Genomic DNA, 15,828 nt, shown 5'->3' with positions numbered 1-15,828 from the left:
CAGCTGGAAAGATGATGGCTGTTGCACAGTTCCTTGAGGGAAAGAGGACATTAAGGTGGTGATGGTGGAGAAGGAGGAAAATGATGGGGCAGTATTTCAGGTTTCTATCAGGAATGCAGGGGACTCCTTGCATTAAGAACATGATTAACATCTGAAAGATAGTATTTCTACCCATTATTCCCTTTATAAATATTCCATACTGTACACTCTAAATGTGGTGCAGGGAATATGACTAAAAGAGTTGAAATGGTTTTATTAGTTAAATATCAGCTTTGTATAATATATATTCAAAAGCAGATACTCATTTAAAGGTGATATTTAATATAACACTGTTCGTTTTTTGAATTTTCTTATACATCTTACCACTGTCTGAGGCAATGCTCCAGTGACTACTGAAATATAATAGCTGCTTTCTCTCTCAGTACACAATTTGACAGCATTTATTCTTTCCTTCAGTGAACATAATTACTTCACATATGGAATCTGTGATAGCCTACAGGCATCTGAGAGAAACCAGAATCATACAATCTGTCCCCTTTGTGAGCTTAATTTACATTCACAAGTGTCATTTTAATAGTGCTGGCAACATGTAGGATAAAAATTACAGGTCAGCTGCAGCATGTCACAGGGAACTGTGCTTAAGTCAATAACATGGTATTATTACATTCTGGATAATTTTACAAGGTAGATCTCACAGGAGGAATTTGACCCCTATTTCTTAGTTTTCTGCTTTTTGGTTTTCCCCCATAAGGTAATTCATTTAGAAATGAATGTTGCAGAGCTGCAAACACACTAACAGTTGGTCTGCAGCAAATATTTGTACTGTGTACCATATCCTTCAGTATAACTTTGTAACATCATTTAAGGTCAGAGTGAAGCTGGCATATTTTAAAGTTTGCACTGTTCACTCTTGTAAGTGATTTTTGTTCTGATTCATGTAATCAAAATAGTAATACTTGTAGCCTTCTGCCCTTTAATTTTGCTCAGTTGACAGAGAGGTTTTAGAGTATTGTGTGACTGACCCTTTTCTGGCTGGCGAAGGTAGTGCAATACCAGACATTGTACAGTGTCTCTTGTAAAAAGGAAAATTGGTGTGAGAGATGGGGAGAGATGCTGTGTATACAGGTATAAAAATAGTATGCAATTTCCCCTTCCAGCACCAATAATATAAATAGAGATGCATCAAATGGGCTGTTTAACTGCAGGTGAGAATGTCCATATATGGATATACACTCTTGGATAGTGCTACCTACCCAAAGTTATTCTTAAAAGGTAATCTAGTTTACAAACGACAGATAAGTAAATCTGAAAAAATCAATTACATATTATTGAATGTTTTTTTCATAGAAGTCATCTATTACTGATTACTAAATAAGTCATGACCTCAAAAGGATCCAAAATTTGTTTTGAAGAAGCACCCAAAAGTTCATATGCTTAACCAAGATATTTCCAGTCTTCAGATCTTTTGTGTACATGTGCATAAACACAAATACATACCCCTTCACTTTCTCTATCTAGCACTCATTCCTTTTCTCCATGCAATCAGCACCCCTTAAGTCCTATAACTATTATTTGTTCTAATAGCACAAATTGAAAAACTCACATTTGTAATGATTTGTTTCCATTTCATCAAAAATGTGGGTCGTTGAGTGAAAAATGAGGGTGATTACAAGTGAAGATTATTTCTGCCGAACTCTACTTAGTGTCCTGTGCTTATAAAGACCACAACAAAATGGGAGTAGAGGGGGGTGACATTTCCTGTGTATATAAGACCATTGCTGGAATACTGTGTCCCATCTAAAGGATGCTGAAAAATTGGACACAAATGATTTGAGAACTACTCAGGTCATCAAAAACTATTGTCTATAAGTACCTATATGGAGAGAAAAAAAACGAGGAGTCCTTGTGGCACCTTAGAGACAAACAAATTTATTTAGGCATAAGCTTTTGTGGGCTAGAACCCACTTCATCAGATGTATGAAGTGTAAAATACAGGAGCAGGTATAAATACATGAAAGGATGGGGGTTGCTTTACCAAGTGTGAGGTCAGTCTAATGAGATAAATCAATTAACAGCAAGATACAAAGGGAGGGAAAATAACTTTTGAACTGGTAAGAGAGTGGCCCATTACAGACAGTTGACAAAAAGGTGTGAGTAACAGTAGGGAGAAAATTAGTATTGGGGAAATTAAGTTTAGGTTTTGTAATGACCCAGCCACTCCCAGTCTTTATTCAGGCCTAATCTGATGGTATCCAGTTTGGCAAATACTCACCAGCAAGTACACACCACACAACAAAAACACCAACCCAGGAACCCAACCCTGCTACAAACCCCGGTGCCAACTCTGTCCACATATCTATTCAAGGGACACCATCATAGGACCTAACCACAGCAGCCATGCCATCCGGGGCTCATTCACCTGCACATCTACCAATGTGATACATTCCATCATGTGCCAGCAATGCCCCTCTTCCATGTACATTGGCCAAACAGTCTCTACGCAAAAGAATAAATGGACACAAATCTTACATCAGGAATCATAACATTCAAAAACCAGTAGGAGAACACGTCAATCTCTCTGGTCACTCAATAACAGACCTCAAAGTGGCAATTCTTCAACAAAAAAACTTCGAAAACAGACTCCAATGTGAAGCTGCAGAACTGAAATTATTTTGCAAACTGGATACCATCAGATTAGGCCTGAATAAAGACTGGGATTGGTTGGGTCATTCATAGATTCATAGATTCAAGGAATGGAAGGGATCTCGAGAGGTCATCTAGTCCAGTCCCCTGCCCTCATGGCAGGACCAAATACTGTCTAGACCATCCCTGATAGACATTTATCTAACCTACTCTTAAATATCTCCAGAGATGGAGATTCCATAACATCCTTAGGCAATTTATTCCAGTGTTTAATCACCCTGACAGATAGGAACTTTTTCCTAATGTCCAACGTAAACCTCTCTTGCTGCAGTTTAAGCCCATTGCTTCTTGTTCTATCCTTAGAGACTAAGGTGAACAAGTTTTCTCCCTCCTCCTTATGACACCCTTTTAGATACCTGAAAACTGCTATCATGTCCCCTTTCAGTCTTCTCTTTTCCAAACTAAACAAACCCAATTCTTTCAGCCTTCCTTCATAGGTCATGTTCTCAAGACCTTTAATCTTTCTTGTTGCTCTTCTCTGGACCCTCTCCAATTTCTCCACATCTTTCTTGAAATGCGGTGCCCAGAACTGGACACAATACTCCAGTTGAGGCCTAACCAGCGCAGAGTAGAGCGGAAGAATAACTTCTCGTGTCTTGCTCACAGCACACTTGTTAATACATCCCAGAATCATGTTTGCTTTTTTTGCAACAACATCACACTGTTGACTCATATTTAGCTTGTGGTCCACTATAACCCCTAGATCCCTTTCTGCTGTACTCCTTCCTAGACAGTCTCTTCCCATTCTGTATGTGTGAAACTGATTTTTCCTTCCTAAGTGGAGCACTTTGCATTTGTCTTTGTTAAACTTCATCCTGTTTACCTCAGACCATTTCTTCAATTTGTCCAGAGCATTTTGAATTATGACCCTGTCCTCCAAAGCAGTTGCAATCCCTCCCAGTTTGGTATCATCTGCAAACTTAATAAGCGTACTTTCTATGCCAATATCTAAGTCGTTAATGAAGATATTGAACAGAGCCGGTCCCAAAACAGATCCCTGTGGAACCCCACTTGTTATGCCTTTCCAGCAGGATTGGGAACCATTAATAACAACTCTCTGAGTACGGTTATCCAGCCAGTTATGCACCCACCTTATAGTACCCCCATCTAAGTTGTATTTGCCTAAGAAAATCGATAAGAAAATCATGCGAGACCGTATCAAATGCCTTACTAAAGTCTAGGTATACCACATCCACTGCTTCTCCCTTATCCACAAGACTCGTTATCCTATCAAAAAAAGCTATCAGATTGGTTTGACATGATTTGTTCTTTACAAATCCATGCTGGCTATTCCCTATCACCTTACCACCTTCCAAGTGTTTGCAGATGATTTCCTTAATTACTTGCTCCATTATCTTCCCTGGCACAGAAGTTAAACTAACTGGTCTGTAGTTTCCTGTGTTGTTTTAATTTGCCTTTTTATAGATGAGCACTATATTTGCCCTTTTCCAGTCTTCTGGAATCTCTCCCGTCTCCCATGATTCCTTCAGACTTCTCGGTGAAGACAGAAACAAAGAAGTCATTAAGCATCTCTGCCATTTCCAAAAAGCAACAGAGGGTCCTGTGGCACCTTTGAGACTAACAGAAGTACTGGGAGCATAAGCTTTCGTGGGTAAGAACCTCACTTCTTCAGATGCCATTTCCAAGTTTCCTGTTACTGTTTCTCCCTCTTCACTGAGCAGTGGGCCTACCCTGTCTTTGGTCTTCCTCTTGCTTCTAATGTATTGATAAAAAGTCTTCTTGTTTCCCTTTATTCTTGTAGCTAGTTTGAGCTTATTTTGTGCCTTTGCCTTTCTAATCTTGCTCCTGCATTCCTGTGTTGTTTGCCTATATTCATCCTTTGTAATCTGTCCTAGTTTCCATTTTTTATATGTTTCAGAGTAGCCGCCGTGTTAGTCTGTATCCGCAAAAAGAACAGGAGTACTTGTGGCACCTTAGAGACTAACAAATTTATTAGAGCATAAGCTACAGCCCACTTCTTTGGATGCAAATAGAGAGGAAAAAAACAGTGGGAGAACACTTTAACCTGTCTGGTCATTCAATGTCAGACCTGCGGGTGGCTATCTTACAACAGAAAAACTTCAAAAACAGACTCCAAGGAGAGACTGCTGAACTGGAATTGATATGCAAACTAGACACAATCAACTCAAGATTGAATAAGGACTGGGAATGGCTGAGCCATTACAAACATTGAATCTGTCTCCCCTTGTAAGTATTCTCACACTTCTTATCAAACTGTCTGTACTGGGCTAGCTTGATTATCACTTCAAAAGTTTCTTTTTTCTTACTTAATTGGCCTCTCAGAGTTGGTAAGACAACTCCCACCTGTTTATGCTCTCTGTATGTGTGTGTGTATATATCTCCTCAATATTTATTCCATTCTATATGCATCCGAAGAAGTGGGCTGTAGTCCACGAAAGTTTGTGCTCTAATAAATTTGTTAGTCTCTAAGGTGCCACAAGTACTCCTGTTCATTTTTTATATGACTCCTTTTTATTTTTTAGATCATGCAAGATCTCGTGGTTAAGCCAAGGTGGTCTTTTGCCACATTTTCGATCTTTCCTAACCAGCGGAATAGCTTGCTTTTGGGCCCTTAATAGTGTCCCTTTGAAAAACTGCCAACTATCCTCAGTTGTTTTTCCCCTTAGTCTTGATTCCCATGGGACCTTACCTATCAGCTCTCTGAGCTTACCAAAATCCGCCTTCCTGAAATCCATTGTCTCTATTTTGCTGTACTCCCTTCTACCTTTCCTTAGAATTGCAAACTCTATGATTTCATGATCACTTTCACCCAAGCTACCTTCTACTTTCAAATTCTCAATGAGTTCCTCCCTATTTGTTAAAATCAAGTCTAGAACAGCTTCCCCCCCAGTAGCTTTTTCAACCTTCTGAAATAACAGAAGGTTAGGTTACAAAACCTAAACTTAATTTCCCCAATACTAATTTTTCCCTACTGCTACTCCTTCTTGTCAACTTTCTGTAATGGGCCACTCTCTTACCACTTCAAAAGTTATTTTTCCTCCCTTGGTATCCTGCTGTTAATTGATTTATCTCATTAGACTGACCTCACACTTGGTAAAGCAACCCCCATCCTTTCATGTATTTATACCTGCTCCTGTATTTTACACTTCATACATCTGATGAAGTGGGTTCTAGCCCACCAAAGCTTATGCCCAAATAAATTTGTTAGTCTCTAAGGTGCCACAAGGACTCCTCGTTTTTTTGCTGATACAGACTAACACGGCTACAACTGAAACCTATGTGGAGAGAATATTGCTAATATTAATGTAGTAGATCAATGCCAATGACTGTATAGCTTGTGTTATGCAGGAGGTCAGACTAATCCATAATGGTCCCTTCTGGCCTTAAATCTATAGAGCCAAACCCTGAATTCTTTATTCAGCCTTTTATTAGGAAAACTCCCATTTAAGTCAATTGAAGTTTTCCTGAATAAGGACCCACAAGATTTGGCCTACAAAAGAAAATAACATTACAAAACCCTTTTTATCTTAAGCAGGAGATTTCAGTTTTGCTTTTACCCGTTAAATTATTACATGCTTGAAAGGCTATGTCAGGAAGCAAAAGATATGGAAGGCAGCGTGATTATATTCTTTCTGCTCCTAGAATATTATTCCCTATTTGTAGTAAAATGTCTGTCACTGGGGAAGACAGCAATGTATGTGCAAGTATAAACCTAGTGATGCCTCTTAATAGGCATATGAAAAATCTTACTGGTAAGCATACAAGGTGGATGTTAAAACAAAGGTGATACTGCCATAGCAACACCACATTCACTGGGATACCCAGTGGCTAAACTATCCTCAGACTCCAAAATTAATACAATATTTGCTTGTAGCATGAGAATATTCTCTGTGCTTTTTTTCACATAAATTGACAGTCATGGTCAAGTTCCTACAGGACTGATGTTCCTGCCTCTGAAAACATTTCACAGTTGGCACATCTTCCTGACAGTAGCTTCAGTGGTGACCAGTTGAATGAGCCACAGAGACCAAACTGCCTTCTCAGATCTAGACCTGGACCCACCCTCTCAGCCCTGGTAACTGGTCCCTTCTTGTCAATGTACAAGGTGCATTGTGAGGGTCCTCTGTGGAAGTTTTCACCACCGCTGCCTGTTTTGCATATACACGTTGTGGAGGTCTTCAGTCTCCAGTTCTGTCAAGAAGGCATTACCTTTCATAACACACTAAATTCACTTTAAAGAAACAAAAAGTTTATCCATTAAAAGTGCATGGAGTTCTGTATTAATGTAGAACTAAGTGAACAATCACACAGCCGAAGCATAACTAGCAAATTTTAGGTACATTGCTAGTTCCCATCAACAATGGAATTACAGTATATTAAATTCCACCTCTGGCATTCAGTCAGCTGGGAGGATGTAATTGGGAAGCCAGCTAGTCCCATCGATGACTTATAAAGCTCAGGATTCCTAAAGTGGTTTTTGCCAGGCATTGGGGTTCTAAATATCTTTTATATTCTCTGCAGTTTAGTGCCCATAAAAGTGACAGACTGGAAACCAAAGCCCTATATATATATCCACATAACAACTACATTCCTCAGCCCTGTTTTGAGGATGGATCACTTCTGTAGGTGAGAGTGGTTTGGCTTCCATGTCCATTCAATGTCTTTGTTCTCTGCTGAGACTGTTAACTGGGTGGCTAGATGCTGCTGTGCTGGCAGTTAGTGCCAGATTGGCTGAGTTTTTGTGAAGTAGATGGATACCTGTCTGCTTTTACACTGAGACCACCAACTGATTTTAGATTAGCCACTGGACAGCTATCCAGTGGTAATGACTTTCATTCACATGACTTGCATCAGATTAGACTCAATGATAGGCTTTGGACATAGTCTGTCAATTTTGCTTTTACAAAAAAAATCAAAACAAAACAAAAAAAACCCAACAACCTAGTGAAATTTTGTACAGGTAAGTTTTTCTTGAGTCAAACAAAAATCCTGTACTAGACTGGGAACTAGCAAGTTGGCCTTGATTTGCCTGACAATAATTGCTACTGTTTCCTTATATTATCCACAATCCATCATATCCTCAGAATACATGTTCTTCACTGTTTTAGTGTCATTATGACCGAGAGAAGAACCCTGATTTAGTTCAACCAGTCTTCCATGCCTCACCTATGGAGAGCTGAATAAAGAAAAATCTACCAATTATATATGTGCCTTTTTAATTTACCACTCAGAGGATGAGGATGAACAGTAATTGTGGTTAACGTGATTTTAACATAGGTGAAGTGTTTTTTCTCCCGAATGTCAGTTAATCTTATTTCTCCTCCTTCCTTACAAAAAAAGACATCTGATCTCTGGTTTGTTCATAAATACAATATCAAACACCTCTGTATGCCTGAGATGTAAAGCACAGCTGTATACGTGCCACTGCTGAGTCATCTGTAGAATGCTCTGCATGTCAGTTGTTTTACACAGTGTGGGTTAGCAGAAGAATCTGCTAGAGAGAAAGGCAGAGTCTACAACATAATTAAGAGGATTTTTGCCTTCTCACTGCTCTCCTTTATCTATTCTTTTTGTCATGTTTCCCCTGGTTTTTCACCTTCCTGAAATAAAAGTTTACTTGGTGAGAAAACAATGCTTCCACTCCAGTCATTTTTTGGGAACTGAACACCAGACACAGTTTTAAAAGTGCTAATTGTCTGAAGATTGTTCACAAATATTTTGTTGCTATTAGCAGATGAAATGGTTTTGATTCCATTGTATCTCAAGAAACATCTTCAGCTGCTGTTAGCTCTGGTGACTTGTTTTAGTGAGGGCATATTAGTGATACTCCAGTGTCATTGCTGCTTGCTCTGGTTTCTATATTTAAGATTGACTTTATATATGTATGTTTCAGTGTGTGTATCTGTTGTATGCTTGTGTGTATGTATGAATGAGAGAGAGCAAGAGATAGAGAAATTGATTTTTAAGATGATTTCCCCAAAGTTTGGGGTGTTTGCGTCTTATAAAATAGAACCTTTAACTTTGTTTCCATGCTTTTAAAAATCTAGCTTTTTATTTATACATGAAAAAAATCTTTGAAGGCCTTTTCAAAAAAGATGTGCAGTATGTCTGTCTGCCCTTAGCTACAGCATTGCAAAGTTTTTTCTCTGTGAATTTTTTGTTGTTAATGTTAACAGTGGCTTAGTAACAGAAATCCTGCGCTTATACTGCTACCCCGTCCCACTTTTACACACATTTCTATATTGCACTCTCATTTCCCATCCCCATATATAACCAGTCCCTTCCATTCACTCCTGCTTATTCAATACATTCATCTACACACTCTCATTCCACCCAACCTTTACACCACATACACTCAAACACACACCCATACTGCACCCACCCAATTGCACATCCATCCTGTGTGTATATATACACACACACTCTGCATTCACCTACGCACGCCCATTTGTCCATGCTTACATTGACCCCCTACACTTTCACTCCTGCATTCACTGACATTCACACCCACATACCTACTCGTCCATGGGTTTCCACATGGGCACACACAGTAACGCACCCAACTGCTCATGCATCAAACTCCCATCAACTCACATACTCTTCCATTCTTTATCACTCACTCACCCACCTATCCTTCGTCACCTACATTCTTGCATACGCCACATCCACACATAACCTTGCCCACACTCTGCCCAGGGGACTGGCAGGGAGGGAGGAGTTCTCAGCCTTTTACTGGCAGGGTCATTGGAAACCCCTTTCATAGTCCTTGTTTATCTATGTCTACAGCAGCATTTCTCAACTGTAGCCATTGTGGCCGCATGTGGCCATTAGCAGATTTTTTTGTGGCCACGACAGACTCCAAAGCATGTGTGGAGATTTGGGTGGAGAAGGCAGTGGCTCCTCCCTGCAGCGCTCAGCTATTGCTCCTCAATAGCTGTTACCAAGGGCAGACTGATGTACTGCCTTGCTGCTTCCAGTGGAGCCACCAGCTGGGATTAGGGTCTTGGTGGCTCTGGGCAGTGCCTCTGGAGGCACATGGGGCTGGTGTGTGCAGTGCTGGAGGCAGCTCTTGTCAGTGGAGGCAGCTGTGGTGTTTGGTCGCCGGGGTTCTCCTCCCAGTCACCTTTCCTGGGGCTGGCTCTCACTGAAGGGCCGGGGGAGGTAGGAACAGAGAGATGGATTTGTCAGAGTGGCCATCAGCAGGAGCTCCTAAGTGGCTCCTGGAATAGAGCTGCAAAGGGGGCTGGCTGATTGACTCAGGGAATATCGGGGCAGCACTTTGGTCCTGCCCGGTTGCCAAGTGGCACCAGCTCTAGTTTGAAGCCCTCAAGTCCATCGCAATTTTTAATTAATATTTATTCCTTTAATATTTTACTGTTGCTGTTCTTAAGAGCTGCCTCTTGTAGCGGGTAATGTCAGACTCTATCTACATTTCAAATATTGCCCTGGTGTGTAATTTGGCTGGAGTCTGAGAGACATAGAAACCTTAGACAATTTATAAAAAATGTTAAAAGGAGCCATTTTGAAGGCCTTTTTTAACAAAAATAATTGTTTAAGGTTCTTAGAACAGACAGCGTGTGAGAATTGTAAGTAAACCTAAAGTTTGAAAGCTGGAGGATTTGTTTATTTATGAGGGGAAATTAAAAATATCAGTCTTATAATGGCATGCTAACTGCAGCAAGCCTGTCATTTCCCCATCATACTGAGACTTTCTTCTGTAATTACGAGGAGGAAGACAAGAGGACGTTAGCAATCTGTTTCACTAAACCCTTCATAAGGCATAAGTTAATACAATGAGTTCAATGGGAGTTGAAGATGGTCTGCACCTCCCAGAATCAGGCCCATAATCTTTTTTTAATCTGTAGATCACAATCCAAAATGAAGGCAAAGTCACTTACCTTAAAGGAAAGGAGGGTCCTTACTTCAGATAGGAAAACATGCACAGGGCCGGCCCTAGATCAAATGTTGACCCAGGTGAGGAGTGTCTCCGGCACCCCCATGCAGGGACACCCAGAGGATTCAGGGGACCTAGGGCAAAGCAATTTCGGGGGCCTCTTCCATAAAAAAAAGTTGCAATACTATAGAATACTATATTCTCATGGGGGCCCCTGCGGGGCCCGGAGCAAATTGCCCCACTCACTTCCCCCGCCCACCCCCGGACGGCCCTGGGAAAAATAAACATTTAAAAACCTTCCGCATCTCGGCGGAAAACTTCTTTTCAAGTCACCTTTACAAGGTATCACTGGTTCTCAGCATCAGCTAGAGCTAAAAGGCACTAAAGCTCATTAAAAGGGTTGGACAAATACTTTCCATCAAAACTTTTTTTGGATCGAAAACTAGAGGTTTTTAAAAAGCAAAAAAAATCACGGACAGTGTCTGCTTTCCTTCAAAATTTGTTGTGTTTTTTTTAATTGAAATGCTGAAATTAGTCTGCCAAAACCTGAATATGGTTTGGGGTTTCAGGAGTGTGTGGCCAAATATTTGCTGCTTGCTGTGTTTGATTGTTTAAAGAAACAATAAAAAAATTCTGCTTAAAAAAATCCAAAACTTTTGAACCACCTCAGCTTGTGACCAAACGCCTGAGCCCATTCAATCAGAGATTTTTCCAGGTTTCGGATACTCTGCTGGCTTCCTTGACTCATATCTGTCTCCATAACTTTGGGTTCATTTAGGTTAGAACATAAGAACATAAGAATGGCCATACTGGGTCAGATCAAAGGCCCATTCTTGATCCAGCCCAGTATCCTGTCTGCCGACAGTGGCCAATGCCAAGTGTCCCAGAGGGAGTGAACCTAACAGGTAATGATCAAGTGATCTCTCTCCTGCCATCCATCTCCACTCTCTGACAAACAGAGGCTAGGGACACCATTCCTTACCCATCCTGGCTAATAGCCATTAATGGACTTAGATAAATTCATGGAGGTTGTTTCCTAGAGACTGGCTCCATAGGGTCTCTCACAAACTGGGGTCGCGAGCTGTCAGCCTCCACCTCAAACCCCGCTTTGCCTCCAGCATTTATAATAGTGTTAAATATATAAAAAAGTGTTTTTAATTTATATGGGGGGGGGTCACACTCAGAGGTTTGCTATGTGAAAGGGGTCACCAGTACAAAAGTTTGAGGACCACTGAATTAATCCCCCTGGAGCCTTGGGGAATGCAGGGGAAGGGGGGTCTCCCTTGGTAGGGTTGGGAAGGAGGTAGGTGGTGTAGGATATTGCTCTTCTCATGTGATCCCTCCCCCACTGGCTAATTTTAAATGAAGCTACCCTCCCCTGACATGAATCTCCCTATGGCACTGAAATTAAATGTAGACTATAATTTGGCATTTGAGAAGTGAAAGGGATGGTAGCCCTAAGGGGAAAGATAACAGCTTGGCTCATTGTGTTAAATAACTGTCTGCAAGCCTCAAACTGATGAATGAGCTGTGCCTCCCCAAACAGCCTGGCTCTGCCCCCATCTGACCCCCACCCACTTCCTGACCCCCGACTGCCCGCCTCAGAATCCCCGACCCATCCTTCTCCTTGTTCCCTCACCGCCCACCCCAACCACCACCCTGGGACCCCACCAACCCCCCGTTCCCCATCCCCTCACTGCCCCCACCCCCCAGCAGCGCTGTCCAGGGCCGCTCCTGGGTTACCCCCGCCTCTCCCCTCTCTCGGAGTCTCAGCGCACTGCATCCAGGAGCTGCCCTGGACAGAGCTGCAGTGGCGTGGCTCCGGCGGGACCGGAGCTCGCAGCCCCGCCCCCTTACCACGCAGCTCTGACTCAGTGGGAGGAGCTCAGGCCCCGCTAGAGCCACGCCACTGCAGCGCTGTCCAGGGCCGCTCCTGACCTGGTGTGCTGAGGCTCCGGGGGATGGGGAAAGGCGGGGCCGGGGCCGGGAGAGCCTCAGACATTCTTGTGGGGCCTGGGGCAAATTGCCCCATTTGCCCCCCCTCCTCCGGGCGCCCCTGTCCCCATGCTCTATTTGTTAAACTTTTGAATACCTTATTTTTTATTGGATTTGTAGCCCATTTCATGTTTTGCATGCCTGATTTGTCCCTGTCATATAAGATGATGAATTTGTAAATCTGTATTTATTCAAGCAAATAAAAAAATGTTTCCTCTAAGCTTATAGAAACATTTTAATTTTAAGAATAATTGAAATGTACTAACATCAAGAAATTGAACTGTGCACCAACAATGGATGGACCAGTGTTGAATAGTGTTACAGTAGGTGACAGCCTTAGAATGTTAACCCTTCCAATTTGCCCTTGCTGCAAACTAGATTGCAACTGAGCTTTTCGCTTCCTATACTAAACCCCAGAAGGCTTCTTTAGGGGCATCTTTTATTTTCTATAGGAGAAAACAGAGTATTAGGGAGAGCAAAAGTCTATGTTCCACAATCTTAGAAAGTCACCAAACATTACATGTACAGCATGTCAAAAGAATGGTATTTCTTTTATATTGTTGAGTAGATAGAGGTTCAATAGATATCTCTGGCATCTCATAAAATATGTTCTTTATTAGTCATTACTTACACTCTTCAAGTCTTGAAACACAAGTACACTTTCACAATAAAACAAGGTTCACAATATAACAGCTGGGCTCTCGCTTAACCTCAGTCCATTCTTATATTTCACTAACTGACTGCCGATGCCCCGCCCCTTATATACCTGGAAGGGCATGGCTGACAACATTCTAGGAGGTTTGAGGAAAATATAGTTCTCATACAGTTTGGAAGGTTCCACAAGATTCTACCAGGTCCAGAACATTCTAGGAGGTTATTGAAAAATGAATCCACATATGGAATACCTGAAGCATGTTACTTCAAACATTCTATTTTCCCTTTTGTCTCTAACAACAAAAACAGCACCTTGAGCCTGGAAGCCCAGCCCATTGCCTGAGTCACCTACCCCTAAATCTGGCCCTGAACATGCATATTCATTATAAAACAAAAATAGTTCGAGGGGGAAAATAAGTAGCTTATGTTAGGGCCACCTGGGAGCCCTTTGTGTGGGTTTTGGCCATTTACTCTTCAATAAAACATGAATGCTTACCATAGCAACCACAGAAGCACATGGTACATATGCTACCTCTGAGACACAGATCGCTTTAATAAAGACAGACACTTACTGAAGAAAGTCTAGCAAACATGGACTTTTTGCAGTGTTTTACCAGAAAGCAATCTTTCTTTAAGAAACGTTTATGGTTTACCAGTAACTGTTTAATAATTAATACAATATGCTATAAGGCTTTCTTTTTTCCTGTACACATGTGCTGTTGGATATTGTTGTTGTTTGAATGGAATGAGCATGGTGAGAGGCTATATTGCAGGCAGAAAAGCAATGCTGATGGACATTCAGTCCTATTACCTTTTTGCAGTGGACTACAGGAAGAAGTAACTTTGTTGAGGAAAACTTACTATCAATAATTGGTCTAGGTGAAACCAGGTGTTATCTTACTTACTTACATGTTTTGATTTCTCTGCTGTTAATGCCTACCTTGACCTTCCCATAATTGTGCTATGCATAGTATTTACTTAATTTATTTTTATCTTGTGCACAGTTCACACATGTACAAGGCATGTGCAACTACTTGCCATGGAAGAATCCTGTAATTATAACGGGTATTTTTGAACTGCTTTATCCATTTAACCTTTATAGGTGAGCAGACAATTTTACAACAGATTTTTTTCTAAGTCCCAGGGTTAAATTAAGTGGAATATCATCAATTTACACCACGAATGAATTTGGCCCTTTTTTCCTACTTAAGAAATATTGCCTAACACTTCATAAAAATTAGAACTTTGAATTTAGAATGCTAGGGAACTGCCTCCTCTACTATGTACACTTTCAAACAAAATATTTATTGTGAATGTATCCAATTAATCATGTATGTTAATTATAATTGTCAAGTATTATTCATCTGTTATAAAACAAATTCTTTACTGGAGAATCATACCAAAATAATGTTGTTTTTCAAACAGAAGTAACTTAAATTGAAATAAGACCCTCTAATACCACCATCTATACAAGTAAATTACTTTCAAAGTAATTAAATATGCATATCTGGGCTGTGTACTGTACAGATGAACCAAGTTTTATTGTGGCAATATGCTTATAAATCCCTTAGGTATTAAAGATGAAGACTCAATAGCATTTTGTATTCATACAACCATGAATAAGACAAAAATGATATTTTGGCTGTTGCATAATTTTTAGGAATGTATATTTTTATTAACTTTTACTAGTTAATTAGTATTTTTGGCAAATAGCAAATACGGTCACCATATCTATTATTCTGACATTTCACAGAGACTTAGCACTCCATAAGATATTTTAATGTTGTATATGTGTCTGAATTTATGACCGTGACACACTCGCTTATCTTCTGCAGGTACCCAGGAAACAGAGCAGTGCTGTGAAACCAAAATCGTTACGTTGAATGAATTCATTACTGTTGGACTCGCCCCTCCATGAAATAGCACTATGCAGCCAATTGGCGTTCATGGTCACAGCCCTTTATTGGATCATCAGGGTTTATAGTCCATAAAAAATACAAATACAGAACGAAACAATAACAATATGCTACATCTGACCTACTATTCCATCTTATGAGATTTTGTCTCTGTCATGTATGCCGAAATATAGTGACTGACTGTACCCTTTGTTAAGAGGCAGCCTGTGCCCTGCCTATGGGTTTCAACATTCCATTGCCCCAAAATGGAGCAGTTACTTAGGATGTAGAAAATTGTGAGGGACATGCTAGCTAATTGAGGCAGGGTCTCAAAAAAAAAAAAAAGTACTGTTGGTTATGGCCTAATATGAATATTAGCTGCTGCTATAGCTATTACAACATCAGTGAGTTATTTTCATACGATTCTGCTTTCTAGAGGTGTGTAGAAGTTGAACTGGGACTGCAAAACACTACTGAAATGTTCAGCTAAACAAAGCTGTCACCAGGAGCTCTGTTTTCCAAGATGGATAATTTAGCCCAATTTTCAGGCAAAGGTACCTTAAAGGAAAGTTGAAAGTTCAATATTTGGACATTTTAATCCATCCTTTAAGCAGATAATATGGCCATTTATATGCCTACCAAATTGATCATGGAAATGTAGGATTTGGCCAATCCATATTTGCAAATTAGTCTCTCATAGTTCAC

The 15,828-nt window shown here is 40.6% G+C and overlaps 1 long non-coding RNA gene across 1 annotated transcript in view; it reads left to right on the top strand.

Annotated features, from left to right (window-relative positions):
- Positions 1–15,468, top strand: part of LOC117881188 — a 45,882-nt gene extending 30,414 nt beyond the window's left edge. Inside the window, exon 2 of the long non-coding RNA XR_004646727.1 lies at positions 15,064–15,468. This is a non-coding gene — a long non-coding RNA (uncharacterized LOC117881188). The remainder of the gene's footprint in view (positions 1–15,063) is intronic.
- Positions 15,469–15,828: the final 360 nt, after the last annotated feature.

This window comes from Trachemys scripta, chromosome 8 (genome assembly GCF_013100865.1).
Source record: "Trachemys scripta elegans isolate TJP31775 chromosome 8, CAS_Tse_1.0, whole genome shotgun sequence".
Classification (NCBI taxonomy): Eukaryota; Metazoa; Chordata; order Testudines; family Emydidae; genus Trachemys; species Trachemys scripta.
Note: the sequence above shows the minus strand (reverse complement) of the source record. Positions and strands in the feature narration are given on the sequence as shown.